This window comes from Bactrocera neohumeralis, chromosome 4, assembly GCF_024586455.1.
Source record: "Bactrocera neohumeralis isolate Rockhampton chromosome 4, APGP_CSIRO_Bneo_wtdbg2-racon-allhic-juicebox.fasta_v2, whole genome shotgun sequence".
In the NCBI taxonomy this organism is placed as follows: Eukaryota; Metazoa; Arthropoda; class Insecta; order Diptera; family Tephritidae; genus Bactrocera; species Bactrocera neohumeralis.
In genome coordinates this window covers 23673418-23685565 of record NC_065921.1, presented here as the reverse complement: position 1 = coordinate 23685565, position 12148 = coordinate 23673418, and the positions used below count along the sequence as shown (strand labels likewise).

General features: G+C 35.4%; 5 non-coding genes across 5 annotated transcripts; 1 reads left to right on the top strand and 4 right to left on the bottom strand.

Moving 5' to 3' along the window:
• Window positions 1–7380: 7380 nt before the first annotated feature.
• On the top strand, window positions 7381–7453 carry Trnaf-gaa (transfer RNA phenylalanine (anticodon GAA)). The gene has a single exon. It is a non-coding gene; the product is annotated as a tRNA-Phe (tRNA).
• A 2114-nt stretch (window positions 7454–9567) lies between these two features.
• On the bottom strand, window positions 9568–9640 carry Trnaf-gaa (transfer RNA phenylalanine (anticodon GAA)). Its single transcript has one exon. It is a non-coding gene; the product is annotated as a tRNA-Phe (tRNA).
• Window positions 9641–10083: 443 nt separating this feature from the next.
• On the bottom strand, window positions 10084–10156 carry Trnaf-gaa (transfer RNA phenylalanine (anticodon GAA)). The gene has a single exon. It is a non-coding gene; the product is annotated as a tRNA-Phe (tRNA).
• Window positions 10157–10494: 338 nt separating this feature from the next.
• On the bottom strand, window positions 10495–10567 carry Trnaf-gaa (transfer RNA phenylalanine (anticodon GAA)). Its single transcript has one exon. It is a non-coding gene; the product is annotated as a tRNA-Phe (tRNA).
• A 1242-nt stretch (window positions 10568–11809) lies between these two features.
• Trnaf-gaa (transfer RNA phenylalanine (anticodon GAA)) lies at window positions 11810–11882 on the bottom strand. The gene has a single exon. It is a non-coding gene; the product is annotated as a tRNA-Phe (tRNA).
• Window positions 11883–12148: the final 266 nt, after the last annotated feature.

Sequence of the window (12148 nt, the reverse complement as noted above, 5' to 3'; positions counted from 1 at the left end):
GTTGTTGTGGCGATGAGAAAAATTCTCAAAATTATTTTGAAGAATGCTGATGAGTTGACAGTTATCCGTTTAAGAATACGACTCCCTTCCTCAATTGTAGTGGAAACGGTTAATATTATTTGTGGTGCAAGCTCTTGGAGATAATAGATTATAGCAATTTCAATCGTTTTTTTTTGGACAATCATCAGCTTGTTTGTTTTAATACCTCCTAAGCAGTATCTATCTGAAAGGACATACAAACTTGAATCTTCATTCATTTACTGAACTTAGAGCTAACAAATGTAGATTTTATACTTTTTTTCAAAATCTGAAATGGTTTCGTATTAAAGAGATTATTAAAACAAGTAAGAAAGAGCTAATTTCGGGTATAACAGAATATTTCATACTCTCACAACTTGCAAGATATGTAATTTCACCAAAAAGTGTAAGTTTTTACCCCGGCTCCTATTGAGTCCTCTCATACCATCTCGAGTTAAAGATTTTATCTCTCTGGCGTATTTAGTTATTGTTTTATCGCACTTTTAGTAGTTTTTAACAGTATCGATATATTTCGAGTAAGCGTGGTTATGGTCCAGTTTCATCAATTTCCACATTATCGGTACTTATAGGATTTATCTAGAGCGAATTTGGTTGTTTCGGCTTCAACAGTTTGAGGAGATATGTTCATTAAACATATCAGAGGGCGGGGCAGTCCTACTTTTTCAAAATTTTTAAACCACAGTTACCCTTTGCTACTGCATTCCCCTGTACCAAATATCAGTTCTATAGTTAAATTTAGTGCTTAGTTAAATCACTTTAAAGGTTTTCCTTTAATGGTGGTTAGTGGGCTTGCCAGTGGTCCGATTACGTCCATCTACGAACTCTGTTCACTTTTTGCCAAGGAACATGTGTGCCAAGTTTCATTAAGATGTTTCAAGTTACAGCTTGCACCGGCTGACGGACGGGCGGACGGACAGACAGACAGTCCTTTGGATTTCAACTTATCTCATCACCCTGATCATGTATATACATATGTATATGTATAATTGAATCCCCAATAATTGACCGTTGGGTGCGGATTTTTTTGACCCAGAAATCTATGAAATCGATGCCGATGATCTCGCTTTCCAACAAGTCGATGCGGCGCCTGACTTTTCTCGTGCAAATATGGACACATTGCGTGCAATGTTTGACCGACCTTAATTTCAAGATTTTTTTACTCAGAATTGCGCTGAAGTCATATCTCTTTCAATTGCGTTTGGTTGCAAGATGGAGCATCTGCACACATTGTCAGACCGGTTATTGCAGAGATGAAACGAAAAATTTTAAAACAATTTAATATCTAGAAACACCTGACCTGATTGCACCAGACCTTTTTTAAAGAGTTATGTACAAAACAAAACACAGAAATCTGATTTTACAAAAGCGCGCCAGTTTTTCTTCCTTTTCTCTGATTGGCGTCAATTGAAGCTTCCAAGTGTAGCCAGGTTCTTCGCCACTTGGAGAACATGACCTAACCAGCGTAGCCGTTGTCATTTAATTCCTTGAACTATGTATGTCAAAATCGTTCTATATCTCGTACAGCTTATAGTTCCATCGACTGCGGTATTCGCCGTTGCCAATGCGCAACTTCTTCTGCAGAATCTTTCTCTTGAAAACTAGTAATGACGACTCATCAGATGTTGTTATCGTCCATGCCTCCGCACCATATAACAGAACAGGGATGATGAGTAACTTGTAGAATTTGGTCTGTTTGTCGAGAGAGAACTTTACTTCTTAGTCAGTCCGAAGTAGCAACTGTGGGTAAGAGTTATTCTGCGTTGGATTTTGAGGCTGACGTTGTTGTAATGTTAATACTGTTTTCAAGATAGACGAAATTATCTACGACTTCGAAGTTATGACTGTCAACAGACAAGGGAGCCAAGGCGCGAATGCGACGACTATTTGTTTGATGACAGGAACGACTTGCTGTCGTTCATTATCAGACCCTTTGCTTTTTGCTTCCCTCCTTATCCATTCTGGAGAAGTCAGAACTAACGGCGCGTTTGTTGCGGCCAATGATATCGATGTAATTTACGTATGTCAGCAATTGTACATTCTTGTAGAAGATTGTAACTTCTCTATTCAGCTCTGCAGCTCGAATTATTTTCTCCAGCAATTGATTGAAGAAGCCGCACGTTAGGGAGCCACTTTGTCTGAAACCTCGTTCGGTATCGAACGGCTCGGTAGAGTCTTTCCCGGATCCTGACGGAGCTTTCGATATTGCTCAGCGTCTGTAAACTAATATTGCAGTAAGAGTTAATCTTTCTAAAGTTTTATTTAATACACGAAAAATTACTTTTCAACGGCTTTTCTCAGAATTTTTATTACGAAAACAAATAGCTTTTTGATCACAACTTTATCGACCACCAAATGTGTGAGACAAGGTATGAAAATTAGTTCATTGATCGCGCGCAAGTAATCGACAACACGTTTATGCGGGCACTACGGAAATGCATGTCAGAAAATTTTTGGGTCAACGCAATCAACAAATCAACGCGAATAAATTCGTGCAACACGAGCATAAAGCCTTAACTTATTCGCAACGCAAGTAAAGGTGAAGACAAATTTGTACAGACATAAGTATAAATAATGCTTTATAAGGCTACAAACCGATCAGCAAATCAATGAAGTCCAGTGTAAAACAATGAAACGGCATAAAACCTTGAGTTTCCGCTTGACTTTTTGCATGGAAATGTGATATTTGAACTTTGCGCATGTGCAGCTATTTAGTGTTGTTGTGTGTGCTCGATTTAACTTACATAAGCGTTTATATGTTATATACAATATTTGTATAAGTTATATTATATACATATGTATATAGGAGATTGCAGTGCACAACCTTGCAAGAATAAAAGCGGCGCGCTAATCACTTGCATTCGCTCCGCCAGCGGAACTCTTTGGCTTTTACGAAGCTTTAATCGAAACGTTGCTGGCTTTGGCTTTGGCTTACAGTATATTTGTTGTTTCATTTGCCTCGTCTCTGGCAACGCTTCTTTAGACAATGTGTAGCCTGGCTGTACAATGCTGCTCTACAATTTACAACAATTGATTGCTGTCATTAAAGATGAAAAATTCTTCAAATGTCTGACGGAGTTTAAGGCGTTACGGCCACATGGAACACACAAGCATACTGACAGTCATTACATATGTATATACATACATATATGCATGCAAATGTGTTTGTTTACTGCAAAAAACTGCTGCGCTGAGTTTAAAGATCAACGAAAGCAACAATAAAAACAAAATATCTACTTTAACATATAGAATTCGTACTTTTTATGCCTTCTCGCTTGCAATCGGTACGCGCGCGCTTTCGTAAATACTTAAGTTCATACATATGTACACATATAGCGTATGTATTTAAGCTTTTACCCACCTCTTATGCTTATAAGCGTCCATTTTGTCTGCTGTGTGCTTTAAAAATTTGATTGGCCTACACTCCTTATTTGGTCGAGCTGAATTCGCTATGGTGTGAAGGTGATAATTCTCAGTTGCCCTTAATGTATGCAATTTTTTTAGTGTTTAAACTCTTAAAGAAGTCATTATGAAGGCATAAACCACAACGTGTTATACCAAAGCCGCAAGTGTGTGCTAAAATATATGATAATATGATACATATACATATATAACTATATTCCTTGGGTAATTCTTCAATAACAGCAAGTTTCGACTTTTTGCAAAAAGTATTTTTTTTTTATTCTATAAAATAATCATACAATTCACCAACTTACGGGATTACATGGGTTTCCTTGTTTCCTTGGATAAAATACAGCCTTTTTTCAACAATTTATTAGATTTTATTTATTGTTACAAACATACACTGCTAACAAGGTAATTCTGAAATTTTTGGAAAAAATATTTTAAACTCTGTGATGTGCCCGCGTTAGCAGGATAACTCCTTAGAGGATCATCTGAAGTGAAAAAATAATTGTTTTAGTTAAAACCTAAACTTAGAATTTGGACGAAGGAAAAAAACTGAAAATTGAGTTTTTGGCAGACATTTTTACAAAAAAATGAAAATTTCAGTGAAAATTTCACAACATTTTTTTTCAAATAGTTCTAATCGAAACAAAAAATTCCACACCCAAGCCTTTAAGCATTGTATCTCAAAGACCTGTGTAAAATTTCTTGAAGATTGGTTGAGTAGTTCTCGAGAAATCTTGCCAACCGACTTCAAAAACAAAGTTTCGAGAAAAACGTGTTTAATGACGGGGCACTTAGCCTAGCTAGCCTCGAGCGCACTAGTTCTCAAGGCTGTATCTCCGAAACTATTATTTGGATCAACTTGAAAATTTAGGACAATATAATAATACAATTTTAAGACGAATTTAATAAGAAAATTCGATTTTTTGAAACCCATAAACCCATGTAACCCTTTAATATGAAAAACCAGCAACAACAAAACAAGAAGAACGGAACAGGAGAATGGGTTAACGTTTTATCACTGAAGTGGAGAGAGAGCGTGGGAGGAGACAAAGATAATCCCTTCCAGACCCTGAGTTCTCATCGGCGCCTGTCTTCCTCCAACAATATTTTGAAGACTTTTGTCTCCAACAATTCACTACAATCATCTCACGTCGATATTCTGCCTACGGTTCTGTCATTTACTATACAGACTTGTCTTTACTATTTTTTTTGGCAGAAGTTTGAAGCTGACAGACCAAATTTCTTAAATTTTTTGCGATTTTGATTTATGAATTACTTATCTCCTCGTTGGCCTCGTAATATCGATTTCACATTAGTTTTAAGATCGAACTATGGGCTAAGCTATTCGAAACTTCGTCCCATTTGATTGAAAACCAATATTTTATTATATTTGAAGAAAGCTTACAATTATTAATTTGCCCTTAGTAACCCTACACTGATGTATACTGACGGATTCTATGCGTTTGTCTAAAGATTATCAAATTCTGAAAGTCTAATATGGTACATATGTACATATACCATACAATACCTAGCCATCGAATTACGAACGGTTACCAGTGAAGGAGAAAGAGGGAGAGATCAAAGGCCCCTCCCGAGCCCGAAGTTCTTAGTGGCGCCCGGTACTTTGCAACAATGTTTTGAAAGTTTTTTCTCCAACAACACTACACTCACCACAATCATCCGATAGTGCGGATTTTCTCTCTACGGCCCTACACTTTACTAAACTGAATTGTCCTTACTAATTTTTGGGATGTCTTGCAGAGCAAATTTCTTCAACTTCTTGTGAATTTGATTTATAAATTCCTCATCTCTCTCTCCTCCTTGGTCTCAAACAAAACGAAAAGTTTATACAATTCCTATGAGTGAGAGTGTTTAAAACAGATATGGGAATGAGGAGCCGAAAAAGTCAGCTGGGAAAGTTATGGCGTCTATATTTTGTGAACCGCATGGAATAATTTTCAGTATCTTGAAATGGAAAAAATATATACATATCTGTAGAGATTTTGAAGAGTTTGATGTAGAAAATTCCAGAATTTAAATTGAAAAGAAAGTACTCTTTCCTCAAAACAATTCATTATGTCACAAATTAATAACAACGATGGGGTGAATGGTGGATTTCAATCCTTCTTACGCTAGTCTGAAAATAGGTGAAATTGGATGATAACCCCGCCCACTCACCGTTTAATGGTTTTGTTAAAGAGGCACAAGTAGGCTTAATGGGAGCAAGTGTCAAAACTGGACGATGAGCGTGGCAGGACCACTTTTATGTGAAATCACCGGACTAACTCGTTCGATTTCAACCAAGTTTGGTACATAACATTCTTCCGAAATTCAATAATGGAGGACATCGGACTACAAACACGCCTACTTCCCATATAACACAATTTTAATTCTGATCTGATTTATTCATTTTACGGTAAACAAATCAAAACTTTGCAGAAATGGTGAACACGTACTTTCAAAAATTGTCGAAACCGGTTTATAACTTTTCAAGAACCCAGACGCCAAATATTTGGACCCCAGTGCGTATGGATGACTTTTTGCCCAAAATATCGGTCCATCTGTGATATATGTATGTATGTATATAATTGAAACTCGGTCAAAATGTTTCTTTGATAGTCTGTGTGTCAAAAATGTGCTGAATCGGAGCAATACATCTGTTAGCCCCCTTATACCTAATATAAAGATTTTCGAACTTACAGTTGACTTTATATCACATATGTATGTATATCGGCCAATGTGCTAGTTTAATATAAAGTTTTGTTAGCATCTATATACATATATCTAAGTATTTTATCGACTTTGTCCGTTGCAAGTTACAAGAGTATAAAATGTTCGGTTACATCCGAACTTAGTCTTTCATTTAATTCATGTGAAAACGTTCGAATTTAACCTTAATCCAACATTCTTGTAGTAAAAAAAAATTTGAATCGATACCAATAATTTCACTGACTTTTGCCATCAATTCAGCACAATTAGTAGCTTCTGTATGATCTGCTTTTTGGTCGTCAATTATATTGTTGCAACCATTTTGAAATCGAGAAAACCTCGTACTTGAGTATGACTCAAACAAACAGCATAAACTCGTGTATCTCAGCGGATTTTTCTCTTTCATGTTTAATACAAAATTTTATATTTATATTTTTTTCTTCCGAAAAAATGGATCAGTTGCTCACTTTTTCTTTTATGGAAATGACGAACTGAAAGTATTATTCAAGCCTGTGGCCATAACAAAGGTGTGATGAGCTGTCTTCTATAGTCGTATCTGTCCAAGTGTTGTTCTAAAACTTTAAAACAATTGCAAAGATTTTTATTCTGAGGTTTTGGGTTTATAATTTACAGACTCCACTTTACAGGCCATTTGCTTGTTAAGTAGCGGCACCGTCGGCTTTGGCTAGAAAATATGCACCTATTTTATGCAGCCTTATGAAAAATTGTTTAATTCTTTTTTACTTATTATATAAGTTTTACGTCTTTCATTCTTCTATGAACACATTCTTATACAATTTCCATAATTCTCCGATTTCTTTAGCAAAATAATTGCATATCTTCTATGAGAAAGTGTGAATTTGTGATAACTTTATTAGCTTCTGAGTATATTTAACCAAAACACTAGTATTTTACGATTAGATAAAATAACAACAACAACGAAATCCACATTCGTTTGTACGCAAGCTCTAACAACACGCTTATTGTAGAGGTTCTATATATAGAAATGATAAGGAGAATCTCTTCGTTAAGCAACTGACCATATCCGCACTATATTTTATTTTGGTGTGGCTTGTTTATATAATTTGCATCTAACAATACCCTAATCTATATAAAGTTATACAAAATGACACGCGCATTATTAATGAACTAAATTTGTGAGAGTGTGTGTGCATGTGTGTCAGTGCGTAATCGGCTGCTCGACAAGCAGTAGTGTTGATGTGCGCCGAAATAGCTCAGTTGGGAGAGCGTTAGACTGAAGATCTAAAGGTCCCCGGTTCAATCCCGGGTTTCGGCATAAACAATTATTTTGAAAAATTTTTATTTTAAGTATAATTTTTTATAATTTTTGGTTTCGCTAAGCAATAAAAAATATATTGCTTTAAAATACATACGTACATGTATGGAAATAATTTCTATTTTTCTTGCTTCAGAACCGCTGAACTGTGGAAAAATGAGTTATTACCGTAAGTCAATATAATTCATAACGGTTTGTTTATCGCTTTACCTACAAATACCTACAAATACCCACAAAGGGTTCGCCGGTTTTTTCACAACTCTTTTGCATATATTAAATTTTAGCACATATTTCATAAATATTCAAAAGTAGTTTGCTTTTATTCATTTCTGGTGCGTCCTTTACTTCGTAAATGTTGCATAAAATATGCACGAACAAGGTGCATCCTGTAGAAACAGACAACAAGAACTACAACAACTGTCGGCTACTGTGTAAAGTCCAAACATTTGTTTTGCTGCTGACGTTTTTTCGCCTGCAGCGATTGCCTCTTTTACGGTACATAGGTGAAAAACACACGGCTGTGACTCAATGGTACATATGTATGAAAAACATATCTACATGCAAAATATATACATATCTACATTGTTCTCATACCTAAATTAAGTAGAATATTTCAATTTTTACATAACACACAAAGATTCCAGAGTAGATAAGAAATAAAACAAACTAGATCGCTGAGAAGGCGGGAAAACGGTACGTAGACGTTAAAATATGTAGTCACGTGTACATTAATTTTTTCGTATGTCCATAAATATGCATGTATTAAATTAAATATACAATATTGGACAAAGCTAAAGCACCCCTCATTTTGGATTTTTTTTGTCTAAGCTTTTGAAAAATATACGGCCTACTGAGCCTTCTTTTCGCAATACCATCACCTATCTTGAGACCCAACATTCATTATTGGATAATAATCGACCGAATAGATCAAGTCCACCATGCAGGGAAGAAAATATAGCAGCCATAACTGAGAGTGTACACGAAGGCCGTGGATAGTCGATTCGACGCTATTCGCACCAACTTGGACTGACGTATGGACGCATTTTACGTCGAGATCTTAAATTGAAAGCTTACAAAATACAGCTTGTGCAAGAACTGAAGCCGCTGGACTTTCCCAAGCGTCATCGCTTTGCTCTACGGGCTCTTGAAAAGTTTTAAGAGGATCCGACGTTTTCGAGCCAGATTTTGTTCAGCGATGAGGTCCATTTCTGGCTCAATGGGTATGTAAACAAGCAAAATTGCCTCATTTGGGACGAAGAGCAAACTGAAGAGAGCCAAGAGCTGCCATTTTATACAGAAAAAGTAACAGTTTGGAGTGGTTTATAGTTCGGTGGAATCATCAGTCCATATTTCTTCAAAAATGATGTCGGTGAGAACGTAACCGTCAATGGCGACTGATATCGCGCCATGATGACCGACTATTTGATGCCGGAAATTGAAGCTCGTGATCTCGGCGACATTTGTTTCAACTAGTTACTACCCACACATCGCATCAATCAATGTATTTATTGAGAGAACACTTCGGTAAGCAGATAATTTCACTTTTTGGACCGGTCGATTGGCCACCAAGACCGTGTGATATCACACCATAAGACTTTTTCCTGTGGGGATAGGTGAAATCTAAAGTCTAGGCGGACAATTCCGCTTTGATTCAGAACTGAGGGTAAAAAATCATGCGTGCCTTTCCCAGTTACCAGTCGAAATTCTCGAACGAATCATCGAAAATTCGACACAACGAATGGACCATCTGAGACGTAGCCGCGGCCAACATTTGAAGGATATAATATTCAAAAAATGAATGCCAAAGAATATTCTTTCGAATGTTAATAACTATTTGCTATCAAATTTGATTTTCCTTAAAAAGTAGGGAACCTCGAAATGGATCACCGTTTAGAAAGGTAAAGGAGCATTCAGAAATGGAATACAATATTATGATAAGGATAGAAAAAGTCCGACTGCTATTTATTTTGTTTCTTTTTCATATTTTTCATTAGAACTTTCGTTTGTTTTTTCAATTCTCCTTTTGGCTCTTCCTCTACGATTTACACGAAGTTTTATGTTTCTTAAATAATTTTTTACTACTTTCCATCTAATTTTTTATCAAAAATTTGTTATGCCGAAACCCGGGATTGAACCGGGGACCTTTAGATCTTCAGTCTAACGCTCTCCCAACTGAGCTATTTCGGCTATATAGAACCGTTAGACGCCCAAACGGCTATTACTGCAGTTTACCGTTAAGTGAAAATATTTTAGGTATGTTTTAGTAAACCCTCAATATTCTATACTAGACTAGTATATCTAGTAAAGAAAAGAATCAATATATATATGAATTAAACCGTAAAAAGAATTTAAGTGATACCATATCAACTATAAATAATATGTAATACATAACCCTGTCAAGAAAGTAACGGGAATTTATAAATAAAACGAAAATTTTTCAATCATCATTCAAATTTATTTTATCGCCCTAAAAGTAACATCCATCCGGTATTCCATATAAGCGGGAGATGAGAAGGGGGAAATGAAGAATTTCGGATACTTTGTTGACAGGGTGTATAACAATTTTATTATTATGAAGTACTAGTCGGAAGTAGTTTACAAAAATGTAAGTTTTAGCAAAAATATAAATTTGCCGAAACCCGGGATTGAACCGGGGACCTTTAGATCTTCAGTCTAACGCTCTCCCAACTGAGCTATTTCGGCAAGTAAAAAAAGTTAGAAATTATTCCTCATTTAAAGTTTCATAAAATTTCGAAATATTTTTTAAATTAACAAAAAAGGGAATTAATTTACAAATAATTATAAAAAGGTCCACCCAAAATATTGCATATAACATAAAGGCATCTAATATACAACGTATATACGATGATTGCTAAAGCTATAATAGCATCATAATCATATATTCCTGCAGATCCACCTGTAACCTGTACTTAGCATTTTAATCTGCTTTTCCCCCTACTATTTACAACGAAGTTTTAACGCTTTTTCAATATTTTTTTTTTTACTACTTTTCATCTATTTTTTTATTAAAATAGTTCCGATGCCGAAACCCGGGATTGAACCGGGGACCTTTAGATCTTCAGTCTAACGCTCTCCCAACTGAGCTATTTCGGCTACACATAAAAAACACTCAACAATAAGGTTATTTTTTTGCGGAAAAATGTTTTAAACCAAATTTTCAAAATCTTCCAAAGCTAACCTTTAATGTAAACCTACTTAGTCGGTTAGTCGAAAAGTTAAAAGTTTAAAGATTATTTTGTTTTGCTTGAGATTCATTCCGTTAGTTCCTTTCTCTCGTAATATCTATTGATGTAACAGATTTACGTCCGGTTAGCAGACAGAGAAATATAATCTCAGGTGTCGTAATGAAAATGTCGAAGTTTAACCGTTACAAGCTGTCAGTGTAAGGGACGTTTTCTCAATGCCTGGTTATCAATCAGTTAAGTTCTGGCCAATTTATCCTAGACTCCTTTCGCTAAATAACTTGTTTTTTAACCAGAACTTAACTGATTGGTAACGAACTCGGAATATCTTTTATTTCACTTACTTTTAGCGTTGACTATCTTATATATATTATCATAAGAATGATCTATTTATTCAGTGGCGTAGCTACAACTTCAGACGCCCGGTTCAAGGATGTTCTGCTGGCCCCCTTTATCTACCTACCTACAAGTTTCATGAGGTGATTTGAACAAAAGTGAATTTTTACAAAATATCTTCGATATTAAATATATAAAATTTAGGAACTAGATGCCACCAAATTCTGAAGTTCCAAAATTCTCACAATACGGTTTTTGAGGAAACTGATAGTAAATTTACAAGTTATCTTATTAAAAGCCATAGAAAAAACCTATTTTCGCCCTATATCTTGTACACTTTTGACACAATTTGCAGGAATTTTTGCCCGAATTGGAGTTTTTAAATACAATTTTTGAAAATTTGGAGAAATAAAAGTAAAAACAGCGAAGATCGTTTTGCCGCCCCCAAGACTTTGCGCCCGGGGCGACGGCCCAGTTCGCCCCCCTCTAGCTACGCCACTGTATTTATTACACTTTAACATACAAAAAAAAAAATTCTTTCCGTATTTTGTCAATAGATGTCGTTGTCTCCAGGCGATTCCTGTATCAGTTCGTGTAGCACAACAATGGTTTGCTCGCTTTCGTTGTGTAAATTTTGAAATTTCAATTTACACTGATGGAATATGGCAACAAGTGGTCGACCAAAATTGTACATATTTTTTTATTTATTTATTAATATAAAAGAAAATAAGTTGAAGTTTGATTAAAACGACGAAAAGAATTTTTCGACTACCCAATATAATAGTAAAATATAAATACTGACAAAAAGTAAAGTTTCTGCCGAAACCCGGGATTGAACCGGGGACCTTTAGATCTTCAGTCTAACGCTCTCCCAACTGAGCTATTTCGGCATCTTATTTAAAATTTCGTGAAAGTTTTTAAAATATAAAATCTGAGCTTTCGGGATATACATATGTGTTTAGGATATATAAAGTCAAATGTTTGAAAATGTTTGATCCCTCAACTTTAAGCTTTCTCAGGGTAGTTAATAGTGTTTTAAAGATCTAAAGTTTTTGCCAAAAGTTTTCTTCTAAATTTTCAAATTTTAGTTCCGTTGGAAATCAATTGCAATTTACAGGTTTTTACCTGTAAAAACTTTATATTTAACAAGATTACA